Raw genomic sequence first — 14560 nt, forward strand, 5'->3', positions numbered from 1 at the left:
AAAAGTATGTTTAATTCGACAAGGTACACTTTGCGAAACAGATTGGGCACCACGGCACTGGAGCTAATCTAGGCGGGTGCAATATTAGTTTTCAAACTCCTAGTATATAGCACTTGTGAGCAAATTTAAACTCTTACTTGGAATCATTAAAATGAATGCGAAGTTGGTGTTTCCTAGTAAAAATGCGCATCCCCCAGTCTTCTGGGGTGCAATTCCTTAACAAAAAGTCCCAAAGTGTGGCAATCAAATAATTGTGTGACATGCATCTATTCTACTGCACCTTACTGCGGATTGTTCTGATTTTTTTAGCTTGCTGTATGATTAAGGTCATTTAACTCCAGAAGATACACAAAACAAAGAATAAGAAATAGACGTTTCCCCTCATTTCTCTGCGTACAAGGCTTCAATTGTGCCCTTTCCACTTTTCAGCTATCTTTTCTAATGCTGGTCTTGATCTTACTTATGACACCTTGTACCTGGTTCCTCCCAGATTCAGAGCACTGGTATGTAAAACTAGTGCATGCTCACAGAATGCAAACGCAGCCTCTGAACTACTTGACCTTATGCAATGTAACCTACTGGGCAGCCAACCAGCACTGGTGATTTAGATAAGAAATAGTTACCAAAGTTATATAGCCTCATTTCATAAAATGATGGGAAAAGTCCATTTGGATTACTGAAAGGCTGCTTCACTATAACACCGTGGTAACGGGTGTTGAGATGAAGCCCCTCGCCCCGACTAGAAGTATTCGGGGCTCTTGTAGTAGCCCTTGCTGTGCATCGTGTGCCCTACCTCAGTGTCCTGAGAGAAAACAAGCATGTTTTGCCTGGTACGCTGACTTTTTGAAGCAGTAGCAAAACACTAGGGTGGGTTAGCAAGTAGCATCCTACTGAGATAAAAAATTAAACAGCATAATACGAAGCACCTTTGATTTACATCATACAGCCCCATGCATTTTACACAACAAGAATTGTATTGCAAGTATCAGACAGACTTCAATATTGCACAAGCCTGACCATGCAAGTCCTTCATAAAGTGGAGAATGCCTGGAAAGTACAGTTGTATCACATAATTCAAGCATGAGGAGTGAAATAAGCTCAAATGGAGAAGAGTGCCTTATGATTGCTATTGGTAAACATCTGGCAAAGCCTGTAGACTGAGCAAAGGACAAGATAGCTCTGGAAGTCTTGACTGGGCAGGACATTTTTGCATGTAAAACAAATACCGAAACATCAGCTCACGACCTCAAAGCCCAAGTTAGACCTAAACTGTAGCAAGGCTCAATTCAGGATAATGTCTCGGATACTCATAGCTACGAAATGGCACCGTCCTCTTTGATTGACAGGGAGCCTAAGAAGGAAATAGGTCAGGGAGGATGGCTCCAACTTCACGGAGAAGTGCAGGAAATCCACATAAATTGTCAACTATGAGACAGAAGGGCAGCTACGCTTCCATGCAAATCCAAGTACAAGGCTTCATGGCTAGAGTGTCAAATGGAAGGGCACTACGGGCACTGGTGAGCCATGGTTATATCTACAGCGCATAAGAGTACGCCATTAATCCAAAGCAAAGTGAGCCTTGTTCAGATTTGTCCAAGAGGTATGATTGACAGCTGAATGGCCAATAAAAGTAATCAGAGGCACTGTCCAGTCTCATGGGCCCTGAGCCAAAGTCGCAGACACAGCAATAGAAGGGACGTTTACTGGATACACTGACCCCCTTCAGGGTCCAGAATGCCGACAGTGTCATCCTGCCCTCACTTCAACAATTCCACCTCTGCCAGTGAACTGACCGATGAGTTCTGAAGGACATTCTTCAACCATCCTAGACCAGCAGTTATGGGCAGCATTCAGAGGAATGACTGGCACTCCCGTTCTCACATTTAAATTATAGTGTTCACTATGGTTGCACCCCCTAAGGTTTCAGCTTTGAGGACAGTCTCATCAATTAACTTCTTTTGGTATGTTTTGAGGGCCTACTACCGATAGGCACGTTTGTGGTGTGAGATTTAATCTCACTACATGAACTTAGTGCCTTCTACCCATATGCTACTATTTATTGACCATTTACCTGGATCAATCCGCTGCAAGACGTTTTCTTGAACTAGGCCCGCTTGTTCTGGGCTTTTAAACAGCACCGAACCCTTCAGGTGAATCAGGGACCTAGCTTCCCACTGTACAACTCGCAGGCAGCACCAACTTATCTGGTAGGCTTCGAATCCACCAAACGGGCCACTGTCAAGCCACACAGTCAAAGAAGACGCTGTGCTGTATACATTATTTTTCAGACCCTGACTGAATAATGTAGTAAACATGCACAAGATTTACCACGGTGACATTTTTTCAGACTTTGTGCTCCATATGAACCCGTGACCTGCGTAAAAGAGTGCCTTGTGAGAGGAAAGAGGGTCTGCTGCCATGTCAGTGACTGCCAAAAGCAGATAAAATAAAGATCTAAATACTTTGCAGTAGTGATCAAACACATTTATGGGCGACCAGACAACCAAAACATCAGCAGGCCAATTGCAGGCAAAGTTGGGACAAATTTCAGCATAGTCCTTGACGTAAACGAAGGAATAAAGCAGACACTATGGAAAAACAAATCTCACCAGTGTACAGCAAGTAACCTCTGTTGAGGGCAGACATGGTGAAAGCATATGATGCACAGAAACTCATCTAATGGACAACAATACAGCTATTAGTAAAGTGATCTAGAATTAGATCGATAATAAAAATGGATGAGTTTGGTTTTGTTACCATGTGCATAATGAAGTACAATACACTTTGTTGCACTAATTAGTACGCTTTCAAAGCAAATAGTGGCTTGTGAAACATAGTACTCATTATTAGGTTGTGATGGAGTTGAGGATGTCAGCTACTCCTTTGTGATTCAGCAGTTTCCCAAATATTTCATTTAGAAAAGTAGCCTTTCCTTTATGTGGTGATGTTTCCATCAAGAAAGTTGTGTAAACTAGCATTGTGTCACCTCGTCCACAGGAGAGGTGAATGGACAAAAGTAGACTAGGCTCCTCCCACTCCTTAGAGTGTGAATTATTAAATGCATTCATTTTTTGCAGCACAACCACCACTTGGTTGTCTTTGAGGCAGCTGAGGGGATGGGTGACAATCCTCCAATGTGGCATCAGTAGTTTTGTTTTGCGGCCTAGGGGGTTCTCCAGGGCAAGGGCTAGAACTCGAAGCACAACCTGGAGTCTAGTGCCCACGGACGGAGACCGTTCGTCCCCATGGAGGACTCTAGAAGAAGGGCCGCTAGAAGATTGGTCGTAAATGTAGTGAGCAGCTTCAGTTTCTCAGTGAGGTAGATGGTGCCTTCGACAAGCAAAGGGATGGTGCGTTTGCGTGCAGCAAAGGATTAAACTCTAGTTGGGTTTTATCTCAGTGTCAAAGAAAGGTTTTCTGGACTGTGGCTATGCAATGAGGTTTACAAAGTAAACAGAAGTCCAGCAAAAGATGCCTCAAGACCTTCCATTATCCACTTTTAGCAGGACAAGTGAGCTGAAAATTGCCGTCAGCATGACCCTTGCAAAAACGAGCAGACGTTTCTTTAGAAAGGATCTTGATGATCTCTAAGTTGGAACCATCAGTACTCCCTATTTTTGTTTTAAGGGGTCAGTACAAATTACTGGTACCAACCAGTGAGAAGTTCATACACTTAAACAGGTCTTTGGCACTGATTAAAATTGATTGGTTGGACTTTATGTTGGGTTTCACATTATTCCAGACTGCCAACATCACCTCCACCTTCTCACTGCTTGGTTTCGGGCATGACGCTGATCTTCTTCAAAGCTGTTATTAGCCATGCTCCTGCATTATTGGGACCTGGTTACCGGGGATCGCTTCTGTCAGCACAGGTTGATGAGAACTGTGGTTAAGGCTTAACTGGATTGAGGGATGCAGACAAATAAAACAGTGTGACAGGAGCCAATAGCGGTAGGAAAAGGTAGATATTATTGCCACTGAAGTCTTCATTTTGGTCCCCAACAGTCAGAGTTCTGCGCAAAGTTGCTTGGGAAAAAACACATTTACCCCCAAACACAGCCTTCCATCATTTTATTTGAAACTTACTGTCAATTCTGAAAAAACAGAATTCATAAAACTTCAAATTGCAGACACAGAATTTATTATTTAGCCTGTGCAGTGGAACAGCTATCAACATGAGGTGGCCACCTTGCTTTTGACATGCATGTGACAGGGACTGTCTAGGAATTGTAACCAGCTATGGGCAACACATGACCACATAAATTTCTCTTAGCCAGACAGTGTTGCTACATGCACATCTTTTGAATGTGGTGTGATTTGTTTAGCCTCAGCATTACCGGATTTTAAAAATGTTAGAAATACATTTCATTGTTAGCAAAGGTTAAATAAACAGATCAATTAAATAGTAGGTTTCGAGGAAAATTATTTATGGGTCCCACAGGTGAATCATTACCATAGTCAATAAGACCTAACAATATACGCTTGGTTGGGCAAAGTCTTCCTAAAGCACTGAGCGACGGCCAAACTGAACAGAAGGACTGTTAAAATGGAACCTGGAGCGCATCAGGAGTTTACCGTTGAAAGCGGCCATCTTTGACCAAGGGGCTACTAGAATTCAGGGAAGCAGGCAGATGATCTGTGGGTAGTGCACAGTGGCTGCATAGGAGACAAGACGCTCATGCGCTGACATGTTTGGTTGAAATGCTAGTTTCTTTTCCTTACACCCATGCACCGTAGTAATCTATTTCTGTACATAATAAAATATATTTATATATTTATATGCATAATGCATTTATGCAAAGAAAACACGTCTTCATATATCACTCTGGAGAAGAATACATACGCTGTCATTTTCAAATATTGTAACTTCATAGCATGTTCTACTGTACCAATGGTGCTACCACCCAACTTCCCACCCATTCCTCCCCCTCCCTCTGACCTCCCAAAAATAATGAAACAAAATGCATAATAAAGACAGGACATGTACAGCACCAACTGTCCATAATAACGCCCCTAAAGTGGTATAAACTAATTCTTCACTGGCCTTTGTGCACATTGCACCATTTTCTAGTTGACCACAGTTTAGGTTCAGCTAACGGGTACCCAAACCCCATAACTGTGTCCGCATTGGTTAATGTGGGGGAGCAAGACACCAATCTCTGTGATCCACAGGAGATGATTCACCTTCAATGAATTATCAGCCCCACATGGCCAACCACCATGTGGATGCTCAGACTGTAAACTCACTGCTTCTTTTATTCTGCACACAACCAGGGTGTAAAGGATTGTGTGCTAAAAGACCAACAGAGGTTCAACGTAGTTGGCAGCGTTAAGCGAGCCAGACTACGCTATTCTCCTTCAGTATTGACAACTATTAAACAAAAACAATATTCCAAAAAAAGGACAGGCAGATTATTAAGCCTGGTTTCCTTTTAGCCTACCTACCACATTACCACTCTATAACTCTCAATTTGTTCAGAGTGGCTAACACGAAGCAGCGGGTATCTGGGAGATGAAGCTAGGGTACCACACGTGTAAACAAAAGGGACCTCCCAATGTAGTGCATACAAACCCCGCTTTTCCTACAAGGTGATCAAACCTGAACTGCTACTGTGTGAAACAGGAGTTACGAGAAATGATAGAGTGGTAGTGAGAAGGAGATAAAGAAAGCAAGGAACCAGCGTCCATTGCCTACAGACAGCCTGGCGCAACAGAGAATGAAATCTGTTGGGTATTACAACATTTGCTCCTTGGCATATACCGGTGTTGTTTCGGGCACCCATGGAAGGTTCTGCCAGCAAGGACTGAAAGAAGAAAATTTCAGAACAAAAAAGGAATCCACTGAAGAATACATCGTAGGAACATCACGCTAGTCACAAAGCTGTTCACACGCCACATACACAGTTACAAACACCATAGTTAGACTACACAGTGCTCTTAACAGGATGGCAATGGACATTTTCTCCAGAACAGGTGGGTTCTCTCTTCCGGGTGATCTTGCATACTTCTAAACGTGTTCGACTCCGAAGATGATCTTCAGCTAGGGTGGAGGTGCAGGGTTTTCAGGGCTGGTGAGAGAAAGCTAGCGGTGGGTGTGGAGGTGAAGTTCTTTAACAGTCTCTGCTTTAGGAGGAAAAGGGATTCAGGGTTAACAAATGTCATAGGCTGTAAACTGTATCACTGTTCACTTGCATGACAGCAAATTTGGCAAAAGGGTTCGCTTTCGGTACTCGTCAGTTGATGGACCTACAGAGAAAAAGAAAAAAGGAGAAAAAAATAAGTCTTGAGTAATTTGACTGAGCAAAACGACAAGCTTGAACTATTATTTCTATCAATGTTACACTTTTTGGTGCCAAGGTTAAAGGGTAAGGCTGGGTGGCAATGACATTTGGCAGGATGTGAATGCTAGTGAGTATGGATCTAAGTTGGCAGGGTCTTCAAGAGCCGAATGACAGAAATTTGCAAATACCAATGAATATCTCAGCCTTTCACCAGCTATTTCATAGTGTACTCTAAAAACACTTACACTACAGCAAATTTATAGGGGAATTTTAAGATTGTCTAGGGCAAATGAAATTCACAATGATTGCTCCAGTGCACCTCAAAGATGGTATTAGAAATATCTTGAAAGTCCTTGTGAAAACTGTACAAGATGGCTGTGGTAAATCTACAATGATCATTAGCATTCACGAATATTCTTCTGAACAAATGCATATGAGACATGCTTTCATTTATTTATTTTTTTGGAGCAAAAATCAACGCTCTCCATTTACTTGATTAGTTAGCCATCCTTCATTTCTTGTCGTAGACCATACTTATCTGTCCGGGAATGTGCAAGGCATTCTCATCATAGTGTAAATCACCGCAAAACAGAGCAGCCAATGCATTTACTTGCCCAAATGCATAAATGTTTTCGTAAAAGGCTGAAAACCTGGCTCTTTTCCCAATAAGTTTTCGCTGCAGGTATCAGGCTACTGTCTGTTTTACTGTCGTTTTTGCTGCTATCGCCTCGAGACCTCCAGGTGAATTGTGCGCTTCATAAGAATATCTGACATTGACAAATGAGGATGCCTGGTTTCTTCGTATCTTTAGGACTTATTCAGGGCATAAACTTCAGGTGGTTCTGCTCTTGTTGGTTAAGTGTCACAGTTACACATTGGGCGCCACTGTAGGTCTACTTTAGTGATATCCCACTCTCTACGTGTATGGTAGTTTCTCCAAGGTAAGCTGCATAACATTCTAAAACCAGGAAGGGCAAAGCCAAAATGTCTTGTTGGTAATGTACTACTGCACGCAAACACAGACATTCACAAACCCCATTTCCATGCGTTGCATGCACAGGCATTGTTTATTACACTAAAGCCAGCGCAATTGGCTTTAACACTGCTGGGGGGGAAAGTAGCATAAATGGATTGCTATCAGTAGAGAATGCATGTACTAGAAATAATTTAATGCGAGACACTGCTTGATAACTGGGTGTGCTTTTAGATGTAAAATAGTCCCTTATGAAAAAACCAAAGTACTTCATGGGAAGCGCAATGATCCATCAAATAGCCAATAACGTCAAGTGAGATACTAATGCGACTTCTGGAAGAGCCAAAGCCGCTATGTATATCTTAAAGAATTCGTAACAATACGTCATTTAGGAAGTTACACTATGAAACAAGACCTACAAAGTAGGTACCAAATGCCATTTTCTGTCTAGAATCTAATTGTGCAGTGGAAGAAAAAAAGCTGAGCATTTTCAATACATAGGTGTATATCTTAGTATAAACTCGTAGTTCAAATGTTTCCTTACTCCCTCCCTTCCGCAAATACGCTATTCTTTACATTTAGACATAACCGATTCAAAAGTCCTCCCTCACCTGTCCTGCCTCTTTATGGGCACCTGCCAGGAGGCCGTGGAGTTCATGTTCTGCACTTTATTAGCTTAAAAAACAGGAATGCATCCTACTTTTAGCTATACATAAAGTAATTTGCTTTGCAGTACACAACTTTTGTAACTTGCGATTCTTCTGCACTGAAGGTGTGGAGACCTCGAGCGAAAAAAAGTAGCAGAAACATGCACAAAATACCGCTTTAATTTCAACTGGTTTACACTGCAATTGCTTTGACCTTACAACCTTTTATATCAAAATACATAATGTTCCTATTGAGGCAGTTTTGTTCTTCTGGTCAAATGAAATGACCATCTAAGCATGATTTTGTGTAATGAGTTGTGCTCACTGACCTGCATCTACACCCCCACCAGAGGGAGCCTCGGCTACTCGACCAAAGCTACCACTTCCCCAGGACCCATTGTCTTTAATTGTGCCAGTGGTTGCATGTGATGGGCACCAGAACTCATTTTTAGGGTCCACCAAAAGCTGGATTTAGGGCTAGGCATCCAAATTCACTACCCTAAAAAACTTCAGACCCCCTTTTATTTAATAAATGAAGGCACTGGCCATTGCCAAGCATCGCTTTTCCAAGTTGTGTACAAAGTTGTACCGTAGCATCAGGATGCAGACAGGCATGTCATGAAACAGCATGAACACGCAACGTCAGCAGAAACCTGTCAAAGTAGATTGGCTAGCGTATTGAAAGTTAGGCTACAACCATGACAAACCAATTTACATGGTGGCTTATTAATACTCTCAGAAAAGTGCATAAGCATTGGATTTAGCGAAGATAAAGCCTATCTAAGTTGGTGCCAAAATGTAAGATGACTAAACCATAATGTTGACCCCAAACTACATCCTGGTGCTCCTTTATGCGACGCTCAAATTCTTTTTTTTATGAGCAATGTGAACAAAACGATATCTTGCACTTTTCATTGCAAACACTTGACATTCCCATTGCAGACCCGAGCACCTAGTGCTTGTGCACACAGGACCAAGCTGGGTTCACATGGCCCATGGCTCTGCACTTTCATAATAGTCTGAAAATGGCGAAGCTCTATTCCAAATTACAGCCGGGCATCTGCTGGTATCACAACCTATATTGTCAACTTATGAATGTTCAGTAGGATTAATTCAACAAATACCCAGTAAACACCGTAAAGAAAACTGGACCAGTCTAAGAGAGCTTACTAGCAGCCAACTGTCAGAAACCTTTCAGAAGACCACTGGGCACTCAGGGGCTACTGGGTCCAACCGTGGTGGTTGAGGCCTTTAACTCCTGATGCGCCAGGACCCATCATACTGCGGTTCCCGAGCAACTGGGCCAACTATCCCTTCTGCACTATACTCTCAAAGGTGGCTATGGTCGAGCAGTCAAGGCTCCCTCAGTGCAGGGATGTAGATACAAGTTAGTGAAGACAACTCATAACTCAAAATGCAAACAGTGCGCACCATAAGTCAACGTCCAGTCCAAAATTAGCTTTTCTAAGGAAGTAATATTTTAATTCTAATTCTACATACAACATTCAGAAGCAATAACACAATCCTCCCTTGAGGTCGGGGCACTAGTAGTGAGCAGGCAAATCCCTTTCTCACCCTCCTCCGTGTAACATGTTTGGTATTAATCCTCATTCAGTTGTGGCCACGTCCAGGGAATGCAAACTATTAGGCTGCACTCAAGAGTTCTCGCTTTTACTCTTTAGAAATTACTCACAAGTGTCTATGGTGCCGCACCACAGTTAGCTGCAAGTCCCTTGAAGCCCTAATGGCCTGAGTTTCAGTCTTACCAGCTCCAGTGGTATGGCAGTGTTCAACAGTGCAGTGAGTGCAATCTCCTTGGCACTCCCAAGTCCGGATCCTGTATGGTGAAGTCGGGCCGCAAGTGGTGGATGCGGCAGCACCCGGCAGCACAGGCTCTTCCTGTCAAGCAGGGCTGTAGGTTGGTTTCCAGTGACCAGAGTTGCTCCCGCTCAGTGAATGCAAAAGGTAAGTTGCTCTTACTTCTAGCAGAGGGGTTTGGTGGTGCTCTAGCAGAGGGGTTTGGTGGTGCCGATGTGATCCTCCAGCTCCTGAACGGAGATCCAATGAGGGTGCGACGTCCTTGGCAGCATCTCTGTGAACCTCAGGGACTTCGTGAGGTACAGATCACAGCGTACGGGCCCAACCAGCTGGTAATAGCAGTTCTCTTTCGGCCCAAGCGATGATCCCAACCTTAGGCCAAAGTGGCACCTGCAGCCACGCTCGGCATACAGAGTCTCCTCGGTATTCATTATCCAGGCGCAGACTTTAAGAGATCGCCCTCAGTATGGCGGCTCCTCCTGGTATACGGGGTGCCGATTTCGTCAGTAACAAGTTTTGCGCATCTGGCCCAAACTGCAGCAGTACGGCTTGATGAATTCTGCAAAGTGCTTCCGATACACCCAAGAACAATGCTGCCTTTTCCGGACATACGTGGGATGCAGCACCGATATTGCACATGAGCAATGGCCCAATCAGTGCACAGCCTCACACTTTGCTCAGTGAATCCTCATGCTGGGCTCCCCACTAGACCTCGCGCCCTACAATGCTCTCCTCTCCCTCACAAGGGAAATTGTTCTTGGCAAGCAGGCAGGTGATTGTGCTCCAGGGCAGGTGATCTTGGTGTCCTGGGTGATGTCCTCTCACCCAACAGGGAGACTAGCAGGCCCATGCCCCCAGTCCTGGCCACAGGCAGAACTTTTGCAGAGCTTCCCCTTGTCACACAGCCAGTCTGGCAGCTTGGCAGAGGACACATTTTTTGGGACTCAAGCCCCCCTTCTTATAGTCCTCTTTCAGACACTAAATGTGATTTAGGGTCTGAGTCTTCGAAGTGTTATGTTGGTGTTCTGCTTGTTTTGAAGTGGACACTTCTCTCTTTCTTATTTCCTCATTAAAGAGGTCAGTCATAGCAGGCATGAATCTGAAGCGGATTGATCCACAACACAATTCATGGGAGTTCACATCTGGATGGCAACCACAGTAATATGTACATCAAAGTGTTAACCATAGGCTCCCAGGCCTACTCTTTATGATTCACCATCTCCCTTCCTCAGATGTTTCCAGGCCCATTCCTTGTGATCTATCGCTGGATCAAAGAGCAACCTTGTGAAGTGCAAAGGAAGTCTCTTCCCTTACCTTCAGTGTATGGCCCTCCCAGCTCACAGGAGTGTAACAATCTACAAATATGTCTGGGGGATTCCTCTCTTCCTCATGTCTACACCAGGCAGGCCTGGGCTTCCCAAAATGGAACCCAGGGTCCTCCGTGTGTTGCTTCCTTGCAGGCACATTTACTCAGTGTACGCTTAGACCACACTGACTGTCCAGCACTAATATCTCTATGCATTTACCCATACATGTACACATGCATTCAGCACATACACTCAGTCTGCACACACTGTTCTGTACTGAAGCTTTCCTCTCACGCATACATGCACCCAGTACATGTACTAACCACACATGCATCCCACAATACTGCTCCATCCTTGTACTGTACCTTTCACAGGCACACATACAACCAACACAGTCACTCCTTGTGGGCTGCGCAGCACTCCACATCTACTTGGTTTAGATCAAGGGTGAGTTAATCGCACCGCAGCGTAACGTTTTAAAAGGTGAGTGAGCCTGTAGGCCTCATTCCAGTTACATAGGGTAAAAAGGTCCTGTTCACTACTACTGATCACTACACATTATGCTGCCACCACCATGCTTGTGCTGCTTAACTCCTGGTGAAGAAGGTAGCTTTCCACCACTCTGAGGGTAGCACTTTGGGTGCCCCATCTGGTTCAACACCGCAGTCAGTGAGAGAGGCCTATGTTATGTTGCATACACATGATCCGTAGCTGCCTATGACAAAGTCAGCATTAGGGATCCAGACAACAGTACAGTAATCAGGGCAGAGGTACACATCTTTACCATGGAGAGGACTTTTTTATTTTCCAACAACATTTTCACATCTCGCATTGGGGACACACAGTTCTGATTACAGAGACCAGGCTTCTCCAATGAGTAGCTCACAAGCTACTGGTACCTCTCTAGCTACCTATAAGTAGCTCTATTGTGTGTAGCTCAGCCTACTAAATTAGGACCTTTTGCTTATTGCATGCCAAAAGTGCGTATCCAAGATGAAAAATGATGTTTTTCTTAACTCGGAGGCTGATGTTTGGAGTAAAATTGCAGAGCTTCCAAAATATTGAATATGCTACTTACCAGTATGCATCTGTTCTTGGCATGTAGGGCTGCTGACATTCATATCTGTGCATAGATCGCCGCCTAGTGTTGGGTCCGGATGTTTGCACGTTGTTGTCCTGGAAGAGTCTTCGAAGTATCCTTGGATAGGTGACTCCTCCCCTGGACTACAGTGCGCATGGGCATCCTCTCCATCCTCAGATTGTTTTTCGCCATTGTGGCAGTGATGGAGTAGATACAGAAAGTGATGACCATGCTATACAGTAATTCTGAGAGCTGCAGCTGCTACAGGCGCCGGGGAGGAGGGAGGGCGATATGAATGTCAGCAGCCCTACATGCCAAGAACAGATGCATATTGGTAAGTAGCATATTCAGTTCGAGGCATGTGGGCTGCTGAATTCATATCTGTGCATAGAATACATAGCAGTGCCCTCTATTAGCGGCGGCTACCAGTGCCAGCTGCAGCGGTCTGAAAAAGTGTTTTGAGAACAGCCTGTCCTACAGCTGCCTGCTGTTTTGACTGCACGTCTACACAATAGTGTTTTGTAAATGTGTGTGTAGTGGACCATGTGGCTGCTCTGCATATATCATGCAGGGGAATATTTCCTAGAAAAGCCATGGAAGCCCCCAACTTGCGTGTTGAGTGGGCTCGTGGTGGAATAGTTAATGTGCGTTTTGCCTTTTGATAACAGATTTGAGTACACTTAACTATCCATCTGGCTATCCCTGCTTTGGAGATGACGTTACATTTGTGGTGCGGGGCAAAGGCAACGAACAGTTGTTTTGTCTTCCTGAAGGGTTTAGTCCTGTCGATGTAGTACATGAGGGCCCTCCGTACATCTAGTGTATGTAGTGCCCTTTCTGCGACAGTTTGTGGGTTTTGGAAGAAAACGGGCAGTTCAATAGTTTGATTCATGTGGAACTGCGATATTACTTTGGGCATGAATTTGGGGTTGGTACGTAGTACGACCCTGTTGGCGTGAACCTGTATGAATGGCTCTTGAACGGTTAGTGCCTGGAGTTCACTAACTCTTCTTAAGGAAGTGATCGCTACCAGGAAGGCTACTTTCCAGGTAAGGAATTGAATCTCGCATGAGTGTAGAGGTTCGAAGGGTGGACCCATCAGGCGTGTGAGGACCAAGTTGAGGTTCCACATTGGAGCCGGTGGGTGGCTTGGTGGAATGACTCGTTTGAGTCCCTCCAAGAATGCTTTGATGGCAGGCACTCTGAATAGTGAGAGGTGCTGCCTGGTTTGCAGATAGGCTGATATTGCGGTCAAATGGACACGTATAGAGGTGTACGCCAGATTGCATCGGTATAGGTGTTAGAGGTAACAGATGATGTTTTGGATGGATGCGTCCAGCGGGTTAATGTCATTATTACCGCAATAAATGACGAACCTTTTCCATTTGGCTGCATAGCAAGCCCTTGTAGTGGGTCTCCTGGCCTCCTTGATGATGTCCATACAGTCAGGTGGCAGGTTGAGATAGCCAAACTCTAGGACTTCAGGAGCCAGATCGCCAGGTTCAGCTGTTGCGGATCTGGGTGCTGAATCTCTCCATGGTTCTGCGTCAAATGCGCGGGTTTGATCCGCAGCCTTTGATGCGGCACCACGGAAAGTTCGAGGAAGGTGGTGTACCACGGCTGGCGTGCCCACGTTGGAGCAACTAGGACGAGTGTCAGGGAGTGTTGTCTGAGTTTGCGAGCCACCAGCGGTATCAACGGCGCTGGGGGAAAAGCGTACGCAAATCTGCCGGACCAGTTCATCCATATCGCATTGCCCTGCGACTGCGGAAACCTGGCGGCGAAGCTTTGGCATTTTGCGTTTTCGCTTGTCGCGAATAGGTCTATCTCTGGATGACCCCACTGCTGGAAGTACGGTTGGAGTACCGATGGGTGTAGCTCCCACTCGTGCATCTGGTGGCTGTGTCTGCTGAGCAGATCCGCCATCTGGTTGTCCTTGCCAGGGAGGTGTTCCGCCATGAGGAACATGTTCCTCTGAATGGCCCACTTCCACATGCTCTGAGCCAGATGAGACAACTGTGGAGAGTGTGTTCCTCCCTGCTTCTGTATGTAGTACATTGCGGTCATGTTGTCTGTCCGGATCAACACGACCTTGTTGCATAGATGTACTTTGAATGCCTTCATGGCCAGGAAGATTGCCATCAGTTCCAGAAGGTTGATGTGCATCTTCTTTTGTTGTGTCGTCCATAGGCCCTGCACTGTGTAGTGGAGTACATGAGCTCCCCATCCCTGGAGAGACGCGTCCGCTGTCAGTACTATCTGTGGGACAGGCTCTTGGAATGGTCGGCCCTTGCAAAGGTTTTGTGGATTCCACCAATGCAGAGAGTTGTATGCCCGACCGCTCACCAACACTAGGTCTTTCAACTGTCCTTGAGCCTGATTCCACTGACGTGCTAGGCACTCCTGAAGCGGGCGCATATGTAATCTCGCGTGCGGGACTATGAAGATGCAGG

General features: G+C 45.1%; 1 protein-coding gene across 1 annotated transcript in view; it reads right to left on the bottom strand.

Annotated features, from left to right (window-relative positions):
- Window positions 1-4124: 4124 nt before the first annotated feature.
- The window catches only part of FOXO3 (forkhead box O3), a 251562-nt gene continuing 241126 nt past the window's right edge, over window positions 4125-14560 (bottom strand). Inside the window, exon 3 of the mRNA XM_085611203.1 lies at window positions 4125-6246. The gene's annotated coding sequence lies outside the window, so the exon portion shown is untranslated. The remainder of the gene's footprint in view (window positions 6247-14560) is intronic.

Source organism: Triturus cristatus, chromosome 6 (assembly GCF_964204655.1).
Source record: "Triturus cristatus chromosome 6, aTriCri1.1, whole genome shotgun sequence".
Classification (NCBI taxonomy): Eukaryota; Metazoa; Chordata; class Amphibia; order Caudata; family Salamandridae; genus Triturus; species Triturus cristatus.